This window comes from Mesocricetus auratus, unplaced genomic scaffold, assembly GCF_017639785.1.
Source record: "Mesocricetus auratus isolate SY011 unplaced genomic scaffold, BCM_Maur_2.0 Super-Scaffold_100004, whole genome shotgun sequence".
Lineage (NCBI taxonomy): Eukaryota > Metazoa > Chordata > Mammalia > Rodentia > Cricetidae > Mesocricetus > Mesocricetus auratus.
In genome coordinates, this window is record NW_024429189.1 from 6,295,300 (window position 1) to 6,310,482 (window position 15,183).

The window sequence follows — 15,183 nt, forward strand, 5'->3', positions numbered from 1 at the left end:
ACTTCAGTGAACACTTCATCATCTAGCATGGGCTGGGATTGGGGCTCCTGAGACCAATAGAAGGAGATAGAGGGCCCCCAGCTCCAGTTGCCTTCAGGCCTGGCCCCACCTTCCTACCCTGAGGGCTGGGTGGCTTTTCTATTCCCCCCTGAGTGGATCTGCACCTCCATGTCCTGTCTACTGGACCATAGGGTCCCCTCAGCTGGAAGTAAGGAGGGCTGACCACGAGCCCTGCCTTTAGAGTGTACTGTGACAGTGTCCCCGTCATCCAGTTGAGAGCTGGGTGTCTGAGTGTCCCTCAGTCCCTGCACAGAGGACTTCCAGGAACCCTGGGTTGTTAGCTTGGCCTGGATGGCTCCCAGATGGCACAGTATGTTGAGCGGTTGAGCCTTGTGCTTAGAGAAAGTACCTTGCTTAGACCCAAAGATGGCACCCACTGCTCAGGCCAGCCAGACCAAGTAAGAATCCTGCCTTGTCCTGCCATGCCGTGGCACTCTGGGTAGGCACCCTGCTTCCCCCTGATCTCCTCGTCCACCTAAGAGGCCTCATTGCCCGCTTTGGGGGAACATCCTGCCTTCTGGCCCCAAAACAGGAGCACAGACTTCCACTTGCTGAGTAGATGCAGCGCACACATGTCTGAGTGGTTTTAGGATCTATGCCTTAAACGAATATAGTGTGTGCTTTTTTTTTTTTAAGTCATGATTGAAGTCAAATTAACATATTTACCTTCAGTGCTCCCATGGGAACCGTTAGAGAATCTGAGAGGTGCAGCGGCTGCGTTGCGCTTGTGACAGTGACGTGGATGGCAGCTCTCAGGGGACAGGTGCCCGAGCCTCTCCCGTAGCTTCCTGGCTGCTTGTAGGGTTCCCTGGACGAGGTGAGGGACTAGTCTCCTGTCTACAGATGGTCCTGGCTGGGGCCATGAGGTGACCTCTGAGACAGCTGGCCCTTACCTGCCAGCCCACTCACTATGCTAGTGCCTCCTGAGGGCCACTTGACTCGGCCTGCTCAAGCCGAGGTCTTGCCTTGTATGTTTGCCCCGCAGGGCCTGACTCAGTGTGGTTTGAATGAGAATGGCCTCCATAGGTTCATATATGTGAATGACTGGTTGGCCCCCGGGTGGTAGAGCTGTTCAGGAAGAAGCAGGAGGTATGGTCTTGTTGGAGGAGATGTGTCACCAGGGGTGGGCCTTGAGGTTTCAGAAAGCCCATGCTAATCGTACTTAGTCCCCTCTGTCTATTTATGGAGCGTGTAAGCTCTCAGGCACGGCTCCCGTTCCGTGCCTGCCTGACAACTACCATGCTTCCTTCCGTGATGGCGTTGGACTCGCGCCCTGAAACCACGGGCCCCCAGATTAAACACTTAGTTTTATAAGTTGCCTTGGAAATGGTGTCTTAGTACATCCATTAAAAAGTAGCTAAGTTCCCACCCGTCCCACGAGTCTTGAATATCTTGCACTCTGGCAACTTCAGCTCCCTCTAGTCCAGGAGCCCTTTACCCGGGGTCCTATCAGTTTCCCTTAAAGATATAGGAATGCTGCATCTAGCATGTGCATTTCTAAGTTGTTAAGGCGCTTTGGCCTTTACATCACCTGGATGGAATAGAGTCATCCAGGCTCTGCTGCCCACTGGTGCTGTCCCCTCCACAGGCTCTGGGTGTGTGGTTTGGAGAGCCCGGCGTTTGGAATTCTGCAGTCTCAGGACTGTAGGGTAACAGGGCTGGGCACAGGACGTATCGCAAGATGGGGCTGCTCTTGGCCATGGAGGTGGGTGCTTCAGTGTATGCCTGGCACCTACCTCCCACCACCGCCGTTTTCTTTCTGTTGCCAAGGAGGGGAACCAGGATGAGATTCTGGGTTCAATCCTAACATTAGAATGAAAAAGTATGAGTGGTGCAAGTCTATAATCCCAGAACTCAAGAGGAAGACAGATTTCTGTAAGTTTTGGGCCATACTGGTCTATATACCAAGTATCCTGTCTCAAGAAAAAAATTACAAAGTGTGTGTGTGTGTGTGTGTGTGTGAGAGAGAGAGAGAGAGAGTGTTCGGGTGTGAGTGTGCAAATATTACTGACTTCTATTTGTTAATGTTTGTGAAAGACATTTTGGTGTCTGTATTCAAGAGGGACTCTTCCTTTTCACTATTTAACATTTTTGATTTTATTTATAACTTAAAACTATTTATCATTGTGTGTATTTCTTTGGAGATGGTGCGCAGGATGTGGAGGTCAGAGGACAGCTTTGTATAGCGCTCATCTTCTGCCTTCACATGGGTTTCAGGGACTGAACTCAGTTTCCCCACTAAGCCCCAGGACAGCTGGGATTGTTTACTCAAGGGAAACCCTGTTTGGAAAAGAAAATGAGTAGATAGTAGACCAGGCTGGCCTCGAACTCACAGAGACCTGCCTGCTTTGTGAGAGCTGGGCTTAAAGGTGTGTGTCACCACTGCCCAGCTATCACTACTACAACTATTATTATTTTGAGGCAAAATTTTATGTAGCCAGACTGGTCTCAAAATTGCTACATATCCTGATTTGACCTTGAGCTCCTGACCTTCCTACTTTCACCTTCCAAGTGCTGGAATTCCAGGGGTGAGCCAGCATGCTCCCGTTGATCCCAGACTCTTACAACACCGTGTAAGGCTCTGCCAGTACGCTGCAGCCCCAGCTCAGTTTCAAGCCCCAAGTTTCTTGCATTTTGGGTTTGAGATGCTCCCTCTCCTGTGGAGTGCTCCAAAGGCTCTGGGACAGTGAAGTCCCTAAGCTGCTGCTGGGTGGTGTAGTCTGCTGGTGTGGATTACATCCCCATAGTTGGTGGTGTTAGTTCTCTGTTGTTGCTGATTTTCTGTTCAGTTTTTGTATTGGTTGTAAGAGGGTTGGAGACCTTTGGCTCTGCCACTTCCTGCTTAGAAGCCCTGCTGTCTGGTATCCACATAGAGCATAGCTGAGTATTCTTTGTAGGCAGACCCTAGGGCCTCCTCCAGTGTGTATTACCATTTGCTTCATTTGTTTTAATTATGAGGTAGCCTCTGCCTTCTTTTGATTGTGTGCACATGATTTATCTTTTCCTATCCATTTCTTTTTAACCTGCTTATATTATTATTGTTGAAGATTTTAAAAATTTTAATTATGTGCCTATGAGGTGCCATGGAGGCCAGGGGCATCAGATCCCATGGAACTGAAGTTATAAGCAGTTGTGAGCAGCTCCGTGTGGTGCTAGAAACTGACTCCTCTGTAAGAGCAATGCATACTCTTAACAGCCGCGCCATTTATTTATATATGTTTGTACTCTGGTTTTTTCGAGACAGGGTTTCTCTGTATTGTTTTGGAGGCTGTCTGGAACTCCCTCTGTAGACCAGGCTGGCCTGGAACTCACAGAGATCTTCCTGCCTCTGCCTCCTGATTGGGATTAAAAGTGTGCGCCCCCACTGCCCCCACGCCGCCACCACCAGGCGCCACGGTACTCTTATGGAGGTTAGAGGGCAACCTGTGGGAGTCGGTCTCTCTTTTGCCTTTGGGTCTCGGATGAAGCACAGGTCGTCAGACTTGTTGGAAAACGCCTTTACTCTCTTAGCGACCTTATCAGTCCAGGATCTTGCTCTGTAGCCCAAATTGGCCTTGAACTCACCATGTAACTCAGTCTTGCCTTCAACTTGTGATCTTTATACCTTAAACTCTCAGTATCTTTTTCTCTTTTCTTTACTCCCCTCCCCCAGGGTTTCACTGTGCAGCCCTGGCTGACCTGGAACTTGCTGTGTAAACCAAGACGGCCTCAAACTTATAGATCTGCTTGCCTCTGTCTTCCAGGCATCAGCACTAGGGCACATGCCACCAAACTCAGTGTTTTTTCCTTCTTGAAACATCTTTATTCAGGTACTGCAAAGTTTGCCCATATGGTCATAATTCATGAACCAAGTAACGGTATGATCAGAGTGTAACTTTCATGGAAATTAATTCTGAACATTTTTATCACTCAAAAGCAAACAACCAGGCCCTGGGGCATGGTGGCAAACACCACTTGGAAGGCAAAAGGAGTTGGATCTTTGTGAGTTCAAGGCCAGTCAGGTCTACAAAGCAAGTTCTGGGACAGCCAGAGATGTTAACACAGAGAAACCCTGTCTGGAAAAACCAAAAACAACCAAACTCTTTAGCAGGCATGCCCCAGCCCTGGCCCCAGCCCCAGCCCTGGACAACCTCTAATCTCCCCTGTCTATCAGTTACCTGTTCTAGACATTTTGTACAGACAGACAGCGTGGTCTCGAGTGACTGGCTTTTCTCACTTACTGACATTTAAGAGTCATTCGTGACATGGTGTGAGACTCCTTTCCCTTTATTGTAAATCATCTTCTACCATCTGATTTTCCAAATTTCGTTTTAACTTTCATTGGTTGATAGATACTTGGACAGTTTCCACCTCTTGGCTGTTGTAACCAATGCTTCTAGGAGTCTGTGCTTTGCAAACTATTGTGTACATAATGTGTTTTCTCTTGCCTACACTCCCCGAGGTGGAATGTCTAGGTTAGATACAGTCTAACTCTTGGAAGACTTTGCAGCTTGTTTTCCCAAGTGGTTGCGGAGTTTCCCACCCCACCATGTTCCCACCACTGGCTATCCCCTGCTTCTTTTTTTGCTTTTTGGTGCTGGGCATGGAAGCCAGGGACCTGGTCAAATGTTAGACACACATTCTACCCCCAGATATCTCTGTAGCTCCTCACTGTGGTTTTCACTTCACTTGCTGGCTAACAATACTGAGTTTTATGTGCACATTGGACATTTGTGCCTCTCCTTTGGGGGAAAATTTCTTTAGATGCTTTGCATATTTTATATATTCTAGGTATAAGTCACCTCATAAATATTACTAGCAGGTATTTCTTAACAAATTTCTTCCTAATGTGTGTTTAGGGGTGGCTGGATGAGTAGTGTGTCCATATGTGTGTATACAGGGGTGTGTGTGTGTGTGTGTGTGTGTGTGTGTGTGTGTGTGTGTGTGTGGCAGCTAGAGTTCTATATCTAGTGTCTTCCCCAGTCTCTCTCTATCATACACTTTTTGAGACAGAGTCTCTTACTGAACCTAGGGCTCTGTTTGGCTAGACTGACTGGCCAGAAAGCCCCTGGGATCTGCCTGTCTCCATGCCTCCAAGGGCTGGGTTGCAGGCAGCGTGCCACAGTGACCTGGCTTTTCATGACCCACACATATCCTCATGCTTGTGCAGCAAGTACTTTAGCCGTCTCCCCGGGCCTTTTTGATCTTTTGAGACAGGGTTTCTCTGTGGCTTTGGAGGCTGTCCTGGAACTAGCTCTTGTAGACCAGGTTGGTCTCGAACTCACAGAGATCCGCCTGCCTCTGCCTCCCGAGTGCTGGGATTAAAGGCGTGTGCCACCACAGCCTGGCTTCCCCAGCCCTTACTTAAACCTCTGATGCATTGAGTTCATGTTTGTCTGTGCTGTGAGGTAACATCTGCCTTCATCCTCACATGTGTGCTTATCCCCGTGTTCCAGAGCCACAATTTGAAGAGAAAGTTCTTCCTCCCTTGAAAGGTCTTGGCATCTTAATTAAATCAGTCGGCTATGCACATATGAAGTCCTTTAAAGACTCTTCTATTGAATTGATCTACACCTGTTTTTATCAGTACCACACAATCTAAATTACTATAGAGTAGGAATATGTGTTTGTTCTGAGACAGGGTCTCACTGTACATATCTAGCTGGCCTGGAACTCACGGTGCTAACTGTGTAGACCAGACTGACCTCCGGCTCAGCTACTTCTGTTTCCCAAGTGCTGGGATTAAAGGCGTGCACTACCACACCCAGGCATATGATAGTAGATATTTAAAAAGTTTGTTCGATCTGTGAGCCAGTGAGGGCCCAGCTCTGTCTGTCTGTCTTGTTTGGAGGTAGTCTCCTACAGCATATGCTGGCCTCTTGTAGCTGAGAATGACCTTGAACTATGACCCCTACCTGCCTCTGCCTCCCAGTGCTAGGAGTAAAGGTGTGTACCATCAGACCTTTTTGAAATTCTTAGTCTTGATAATAAAAGAATTTTAAAAGCTGGGTGGTCATGGCATATACTTTTAATCACAGCTTTCAGGAGGCAGAGGCAGGAGAATCTCTGAATTTGAGGCCTGCCTGGTCTACAGAGTGAGTTCCAAGACAGCCAGGACTACACAGAGAAACCCTGTCTCTAAAAACAAAAAGTAAAAATTAAAATGGTCTAAAAAGGAAGCTTGAGGACAATTTTATTTGAGAGAAAAACAACAGAAGCAGGTAAGCTATAATCTTGGCAGCTGCCGAAGGAATGAGGGGAAGGAGAAAGCCATGCTTTTTAAGTTAGGGTCTGAGGTAGCTGCAGGTTCGGCAGTAGAGTCTGGGGCTCTGTGGGGGCGGGGTGGGTGGCTGTGCAGAAGTACTCAGCAAGCCAGAGATTCCCTGGAGAAGGCCCAGCCCTGGATGGGCCTCCACTCACTTTTGTCCCCAGGGTCTCACTAAGTAGCCTAGGTTTGCTTTGGATTGGTAATCTTGCTTGTCCCTCCTGGTGATCCTGAGAGCATGGGTGTGTAGGGCCTGGTGAGCCCCAGTGTTTTTGATAGTTTTTCTTAGTCTGTTAACACCTGGAATTGGTGTCACATGGTTCCTTTGTTGCGTTCTTGCGTGTCGTCAGCCCAGCAGGCTCATCCCCAGAGGAGATTGCCTGGACCCAGGATAGGATGCAGGTGTGGTGTGGCCCCTGTGATCAACACCCACCACCCCAGGCCTGTCCCTTCCTCCCCTTCTCTCGTCTAGGAGAGTATGAGCTTGCCTCTCTACCTCAAGCCGGAAAGTACCCCGTATGGCTACAATGAGTGCGAAGGGCTGGCTAGTCTATCTGTTGTGTAGGTGAGGGTATAATGTCTGTGTTGTCCTCCCTCCCTCCCTCCCTCCCTTCCTTATTTATATGCATTGGTGTTTTGCCTGTAGGCACGGTCTGTGTGATGGTGCCAGACTCCCTAGAACTGGAGTTACAGACAGTTGTGAGCTGCCTTATGGGTGCTGGGAACTGAACCCAGGTCCTCTGGAAGAGCAGCCAGCGCTCTTAACTACTGGGCCATCTCTCCAGCCCCCCATGGTGTCCTTTATGTCTTGCCCTAATTTGCACCTTTTAGACCTGGTAGCACTGAACATTTGGTGGCAGAACAGGTCCCTTGCAGGTATCCAGCCTTGGTGCCTATCTCTGGAGGCGGTCAGGTTTGGGTCCAATTCTTGTTTTTGCTTGTTTGGTACATAACCCAGGCTTTCCTGGAACTCACTGTGTAGACCAGGTTGCCTGGAACTCACCGACAATGCTGGGATTAAAGGCATGCGCCACTACACCCAGCTTGGGACAGCACACTCCAGGTCTTTTCACAACTTAGTAGATGTTTGTCCTGGTAGCCTGGGCCATCCCTGGTATCATCTCCCGACCTGCTCATGTTAGGCAGTCAGCTTTCTGAACCTCACTGTCTGAAAAGTCTGGAGATGACAGCTTGACCCTCCAGCTTGTGAGAGCCACATGGAGTGGCCAGTGAGAGCATCATCCACAGCCTTTCCAAAGGGCTTTTGTTGTTTACTGGAGTAGGATGTGACTGGGGGGGTTCCTGAACCTCATTAACAGGGGTGGACAGGTGGTGAGTCTTGGGACTTGACTCTTAGAGTCGAGAGAGACACCTCACTTCCGGAAAGAGTGGCTGCTGCTGCTGCTGCTGCTGTTTGCTGTTAGAATTCTCTGTCTGGGAACTCCTGTGAACTGGGCACTTACGTTTTTCATATCAGCGATTACCTTTTATGGCCCGGTGTACAGCAGCAGCCTGGGCGCTTGGATGTTTTCTGTAGTCCTTGAGCCCAGTGCAAGTACCCAGCCCTCCTATGGGACTCAGTGGGTGCTATGCACGAGCATAGCAGACGGGTTTCCCAGTTAAGACTCCGTTGTGGAACATGAACACAGCTCTGTACAGCCTTAATTTGCCCCCCCAGGATTCCTGCTGCATTATCCATATTTCCTTTAATTTGTGGGATTTCTAGTAAATGGGCTTAAAAATAGTTCTGGGCCTACTGCCAGGGCAGATGCGGGCGGCAGTCATTTCACCAACAGAGAGCGGGGTAACCCTTGTGTCTTTTGGGTCTGTGCCTCCAGCAGGTCCTCGAAGTTGGCCTTCCCAGTATACTCCTAGAGGGGAAGTGTGCAGATCCCATTCCTGGGAGGAAGTCAGGTTGAGTCTTGACTGAGGGCCTTAAGTCGGTCTGGGGAAGTGTGAAAAGTGTGTGTGTGTGTATGTGTGTGTGTGTGTGTATGCACACAGGCATGCGCGCCCACACACATACACACACTGGACCCCCTGCACACATTAGACCCCCTGCATAGAGGCCCACCATGCTGGCTGAGAATCAGTTCTGTCTGATTGGGTTGGTGGCTGGGACTACTGACTGACCCCTGGCGCTTTGCTGAAAGACCTGAGATGTGTCTTATCCAGTGTCTACCAGGTTCCAGCAGACCAATGACAAATAAGGTCAGAGGACACTTGAATCTGGCTCTCAAGCCTGATATCTTCAGGCCACCCCTCTCTACTCCTTTTAGATTTGTCAAGATGCATCTGTTGTGGGTAGGAATTGTGTTGGGCCAGATGATTGGGGAGGAAATGGGAGGGATGCCTGTGGTCCTATTCTGGGGACACACCCAGGTGAGGTTGACTCCCCCAAGGTCATGTTTGGGTCCTCTGCCACTAGCAGCTACCTTGGGTGTGGAGGTAGGGACTCCTGGGCTGTGTCCTCTCAGCTGATTTAGTGCTTCTGTGTGTCTCTGATTTACATTAGCTTTTTAAGCATAATTAGAGATGCAGGGGATCTTTGTGTCTTACCTCCTCTGACTATTTATGGCATGATATGCAGATGAGGAGATCTATGAATATTAAAAATGGGGTGTGCGGGAAGTGGCTGTCTGTACTGATTGGGTGACCCACGGCCCAGCATGCATCTATGCCACCCCCTGCCCAGCTCCCTCACAGCTCCCAAGATCCAGGTGGCCCTCCCCAGGTGCCCTGGTGGCGAGGGTCAAGGTTACAGGCTACCGTGGGACCTCCGGCAGGCCGGCAAGTGAAAGGGGTGAGCAGTGACAGCTGCCCCTGCTGTCGGCTGTGGAGTGCCCCTGGTGGGCCAGGAGCAGGGAGGCTGCTTCTCAGGGAGGGCCGAGAGGGCAGGTGCACGCCGAGCTGGCACTGGCTTTTTAAGTTATTAAACTATGCCCGAGGGAGACACTCTTCAAGCCTACGTTATTTAAATTACAAATACGAGCAGGGAAGATTGTCGGCGCTTTTCAAAACACTGCTTCATTCTTTGGAAACCTCCTGGAACCAGCCTGTGGTTCATGAGAGTTTTGCAGTCGGTCTGCAGGACTGGGAAGCCAGGGGTCAGATACAACAGGAACGGTGTTGGGCTTGTGTGGGGGCACTCCTGGTGCACCGCACCCCCATCTCTGGATGACTTACCTATTCTTCAAGACAAGTGGTGTTTTGTTTGCCCCAGCCTCTATCATGTGAGAAAGCCTTAGTGCATATTACAGCGGTGTTCTCAGTCTTCCTGATGCCACGACCCTTTAATACAGTTCCTCATGCTGTAGTGGCCCCCAACCATAGAGTCTTTCTCGTGGCTACTTCATATCTGTGCTTTTGCCACTGTTGTGAATCATAATGTGAATATCTGACACGCAGGAAATCTGCTATGTGACCCCAAAGGGGTTGCCATGTACAGGTTGCGAACTGCTGGTTTAGAAGAGCACGGGTTAGCGGGTCAGTTAGCCTTTAATCCCAGTGCTCGGGAGGCAGAGGCAGGAGGATCTCCGTGAGTTCAAGGCCAGCCTGGTCTACAGAGTGAGTTCCAGTGCAGCTAGGACTGTTTTTAAACTTTTTTTTTTTTTTTGGTTTTTCGAGACAGGGTTTCTCTGTATTGTATTGGAGCCTGTCCTGGAACTCTCTCAGTAGACCAGGCTGGCCTTGAACTCAAAGAGATCCTCCTGCCTCTGCCTCCCGAGTGAGTGATAGGATTAAAGGTGTTCGCCACCAACACCTGGCTGAGCCAGGACTGTTTTACAGAGAAACTCTGTCTCAAAACAACAACAAAAGGACATAGACCAAACGGACATTGGTTGCTAGGTGTGCTGTGGACGTTAGAAGGTGTTACCTGCTTGTGCTGTTTCTGTGGACATGATTCCACTGGGCTCTACTAACCCACAAGGCCCAGAGCTGTCATACAAGACCGACCATCATGAGGGGAAGAAGCACAGCCTGTGCTCCATGGACAACTTTTGCTGGGCAGTCGCAGCTCAGGCCACCACACACACACACACACGCACGCACGCACGCACGCACGCACGCACTTTGTTTTTGTCCTCTCTGTAAGGACCAGCAAAGAGCCATCAAGGGCTAGGGGAGATGGTGGGAGGTGCAGGAGGAGGGGAGGGAGAGGGAGCTGGGATTGACATGTGAAGCAAGCTCTTTTCTAAAAAAGTATAATAAAAAATAATGAAAAAGAGCATCAAGGGGAGAAAATTTCACAAGCCAACTTTTAAATCGACTTGCCTCCCTTTTCATTCTGGGGAAAAAAGGAAAGAGAAAAGCTTCCAGGCAAACATTGGGTTGTTCAGTTAAAACAGACTTTCATGGCTGATGCTGGCCCAGGCCTATGGTCTGGGTGGAAGCTGCTCATGGCTTGTTGAAGGGAAGAGCCTCATGTAAAGGGGCTTATGTGGTTCCTCCATGTTTCTCCAAAAGGACCTGTCATGTTGGGGAATTGCCTCCTCTTCTGTGACCTAGAGCTGGGGATGTCCCTGTGCCTCCTCTCTTTCTCCAAGTACGGAGGCTGACATATATTCTCTTGTGGCAGAACCCTGGGCACTTTTCTTACCTTCTTGCTCTTGTCATTTGATGAACAAAGACTCCCATGACCCTGCATGTCAAAAGTAGGAAGTCGGGGAATTTGATAACCTGGTGTCCAGGACTTAGGCCCTGGGCCTGCAGCTCCCAGGTCTGTGATCCCAGACTTCCCATTGTACCATCTAGAGGGGTTCAGACGGGCAGGCAAGCAGCATATGCAGTTATTGTGAGCACTGTGGGAAGGGGCGTTGGCAGCCCAGAACGCGTTCTGCAGCCCCTGCTTCTACTTGCCTTGTGTGAGATGCTGAAGAGTCCATTAGCAGCAAGGCCAGGGCAGCCCAGCTCTGCCTGATGGCATTTTAAAAGTTTAATGCAAACCTCAGGGCCAACCTGGTGCCTCACCCAGCTCTTGGAGACCTAAACACTCCCAAGCCAGCAGTCAGGACCCTGGGAGGGCTGACCCAGGGCTGTGGTGCCCACCCCACTGTTCCCTGGTGATGGCATGCCTAGCCAGCTGCTGGGAAGGAAGCAGACCCTCTAGCCTACACTGTGGCAGAAAGGGGTTTCTTTGCTGTCTTCACTGAGCTCATGCCAGCCTGTGTTTCTAGAACCCCACATGTTCCTCCTGTGTGTCTGCTGGCAGCCTCCATCTACAGTCCCTCCTAGAGCTGATGCCTTGTACAAACCTCCTGGTGCTTCTGGCCTGACTGGCGGATGGAGAGACTGCCTGGGGCGGGGCTCCCTTTCCGTGCCCTCTTCCTTCCTTGGCAACTGTGTGGTGGTACATGTGTGTTTGTTGAGGTCCAGAGCTTCTTATTAAATTGACAGAATTAAATCCTGCAAAATAATTTAATTTCTCTCTCCTTCCTTTCCTTGCTGGTAGTCATCATGCAGACACCAAGCACCATCTTTCCCAATGCCGTGCCACTGTCTAGCAAGTTCCTAGAGTCCTTGGTGGGATAGAAGAGTTTCTGCCAGATCCCAGACAGGACCCACAGGTCCTGGGGCTGAGACTGGTTTGGGGGTGATGGGAAGGCTGGTCTCTGCTTATTGGTGAGCTTGTCCTGTCCCTGGCGATATCCTTGGAGTGGTTTTGTGCCTACCAGATGTGTTGTGCCTTTGCATCCCAGAGATGTGGTTCTAAGACCCAGGTGTACCTGGAGTGCTGTGTGGCTGAAATCTGTGTTCTCACTTGAATCCTTCCTGGGAAGTAAATCTCTTCTGCTTGGGTGCTGAGCTCTGGCGAGACACTGCCTGGCCCCCATGTACAGGTGTATCTCGATGCGGCCCCAGAACCTTCGCCCCCACCCCAGTACCCCCCCCCATTATGCTTTTCACATCGACCTATTGGCTTTGGTGCTTTCAAGGGACTGTGAGGATGCTAGCCTCCCTTGGGGAGTTGTATGCACAGACCTCACCCATCTCGTACTCTGGAGATGTCTGGGAACTCCCAGGAGCCTCTGCTATGTGGGGCAGGGCTACCAAAGGTGAGAGAATAGCAGTAGGGATTGTACTTGGCTTTGGGATGTTTTCATGGGTTTCCCAAAGTCAGGTCCGTCCAGAAGGCTGTTATGAAGAGACCATTTTTCAGGACAGATGCTGTGAGGATGGATGGGGTAAGCAAAGGCAGAGACTGCCAACTTACTACTTGACTCTAGAAACTTCCATAAGCAAATGAATATAGCAGAGCTCACCATAGAGAGGAGCCCTGCTGGGCAAGGAGGGAAACAGGGAAATGGAGTTGCAGGGGAGCCGGAGGTTGCAGAGCACAGCTGGACACCACTGGGGAGGGTTGGTTAGTGTAGAGACCCTTGGTGCTGGAGCCTGACTCTGTCCTCCCACGGCCGCCCTTTGGCCCACTTAGGTGCAAGGCTCCCTCATCCCCCAGCTGCAGCCTCGGGGTCAGCCCTGGCTAGTCTTACTTTCATGGTCCTAGAGTGTAAGCCAAGCCTTTATTTGATTCTTTTCTCCTAAAGTTCAGCTTTGTTTTTGTCCCAGCCAAGGCTTCTAAGAAAGCAACCTAAAACCAGCTCCGGTCCGGCTCTCGCAGGCTGGGTGCAGGCATCAGCCTTGCCAGCACAGGTGGCCTGAGGACAAGGTAGCAAACCAGCCAGTTGTCCCCAGTCCCTAGGGACCAAGTCGGCCTCATCACCTTCCGGGAGAATAATGGCCCCCTTTCTGCATGAGCTGGACTGGCTGGCTCGGGTCCTGGGCACCAGCCCCTGAGGTATGGATACAAATACCTCACCTGCTCAGGTCAGAGCAAATCATAGACATCATCAGCGTATGCAGTAGCAGGCCCAAGCTTGCAGGCTTTACAGATCCTGTCAGTTCTGTGCCCAGTAACTTCCCCAGAGTCTACCCTGACCCCCGGTACACAACCGATACCCGAGACTGCGGGTCATAGGAAACGGCTGATGCTGGCACGACATAGAATTTCAACTTGGCCCACAAGCCAGGCCCACTGTTAGAAGGGGCTGGTCCCAGGAGCTTACTCTGCCCTCTGATTCTTTCGAGACAGGGTTTCTCTGTATTGTTTTGGGGGCTGTCCTGGAACTCTCTCTGTAGATCAGGCTGGCCTCGAACTCACAGAGATCCGCCTGCCTCTGCCTCCTGAGTGCTGGGATTAAAGGCGTGCACGTAGGCCCCGGGTATTGGGACCCTACTGGATCTGGCTCCTACTGCAGCTTTACTGGCTTCTGTCCCCCTGGCCAGGCTTCAGGAGAGCTGTGGTTGGTTGGGGTTGCTTGTGGTGGGTGCTGTAGATCTGGGGATGGAGCCTTTTTGTCTCTTACATGCTGTGTGTCTCTGAGTAGCACAGTCCCACTCCAGCCAGGCCCAGCAGTCAGTCAGTGACCTGTACAGCCTTGAGCACACCTCTTCCTGCCAAAGATGGGCTTGTGAGGCCTAACTGTTAGATTTCCGGAAGAAAGCAGCCACCACGTAGGAAAGTGGAGGGTTTGTTCTGGGTAGGGTCTGGCCCAGAGGTGCCCTGCAAAGCCCTGGTCTCCTAGTCTGTGGGGAAGAGCCCTTCTGCAATAGTTTGTAGCCCCCAAGTCCCAGTGAGTCTCATGGCCACTCTGAGGGTCCTCATTACCTCCTTTAGGACAAAGGCTTGGAGGACTTTGCAGGCTAGGCTTGCTGGCAGCTTCCGCACCTGGATTTCCTCCCATCCCTGTTCAGCGGCTTTTTGTCTGGAGCCCACAGTGTGTAAATAGGGAGGCGCCAGATGGCTCTTTTTTTTGTTCTCTTGGTGCCTTGGAGGGTACACCAGGAATGAGGGACCATTTTAATGCCACCGCCTCTTTCCAGCCTGTGTCACCTTGATAGTACCGCTGCTCAGTAGACATCACCATTGACAGCCCTGACCCTGTCCAGCCTTGCAGATAGAATATATATTTTTTCTGGAAGCACAGTTAGGGACAGGTGAGGGAAACTGAGGTAGGCTGTCTAATAGCTCTCCCTGAGGCCCTTGCAATTAAGCAAATGGTGTAAACCTGGAAGGAGTCTACCCTTTGCACAAGCAGAGCATGGCTGCTCCTTCCCAGAAAAAAGACCTCTCAAAGGGCATGGGAGACACTGCACACAGCTGGTCTTCTTCTCCAAGAAGTGACCAAAAAGCAGGCACCCTTCACCTCTACAGGGGTCTGCCTGGCCTCAGAGTTAGTTGCTCCTTTCTTAAAGAACCAGTCAGGGATAAGAAGATGGGGTGGGGCTGGGGTGGGGGCAGGGTTCTGGACCTACAGGACCTATTGTTACATAGCTTATAACCAGTCAGGGTACCCAGGTGCATGACTCTGAGGCCCTGAGGAGAAGTGGGGGAGATAGCGCCAGGGTCCTTCCCCTTTCCGATCTGTGCCTCTTTGGTACCTCTCTGGTATCCTCTTTCCTGCTCCCCCCTCTCCTGGATGTGCTTGAACCTCTTCCCTACCCTGGTGCTGCCATCCTTCCTGGCTCCTGAAGCCCCCTGCCCTGCCTCCTGCCCAGCCTCTTGCTACCCAGGAAGAGTTAAGCTAGACGCTCTGCCAGCTCTGCAGACTGTTTGGAATAGTTTAAATGCTTTGACACTGGGTCTGTACAGGATGGCAGAGAGGCAGTTTACTGGGTAATTCATATGCAAAACTGCACTATAAATTTCCAAGCTGTCTCAGTTGCCGTGGCACCACGAAGCATTTCTCCACGTACAGTACAGTATTTCTGCCATCTTTGTTTGCATTGCAGTGAGTCATCAAAAGTCTGTCTTGCACCAACACCCGGAGCCGTGCATTCCTCTGGCACCAACGCGCCACTGTTTTTAAAGCTGGGGCTGG

At 50.7% G+C, this 15,183-nt stretch overlaps 1 protein-coding gene across 1 annotated transcript in view; it reads left to right on the forward strand.

The window, feature by feature from the left end:
* Positions 1-15,183, forward strand: part of Nacc2 (NACC family member 2) — a 63,614-nt gene that overhangs the window by 14,619 nt on the left and 33,812 nt on the right. The gene's annotated exons all lie outside the window — the stretch shown is intronic.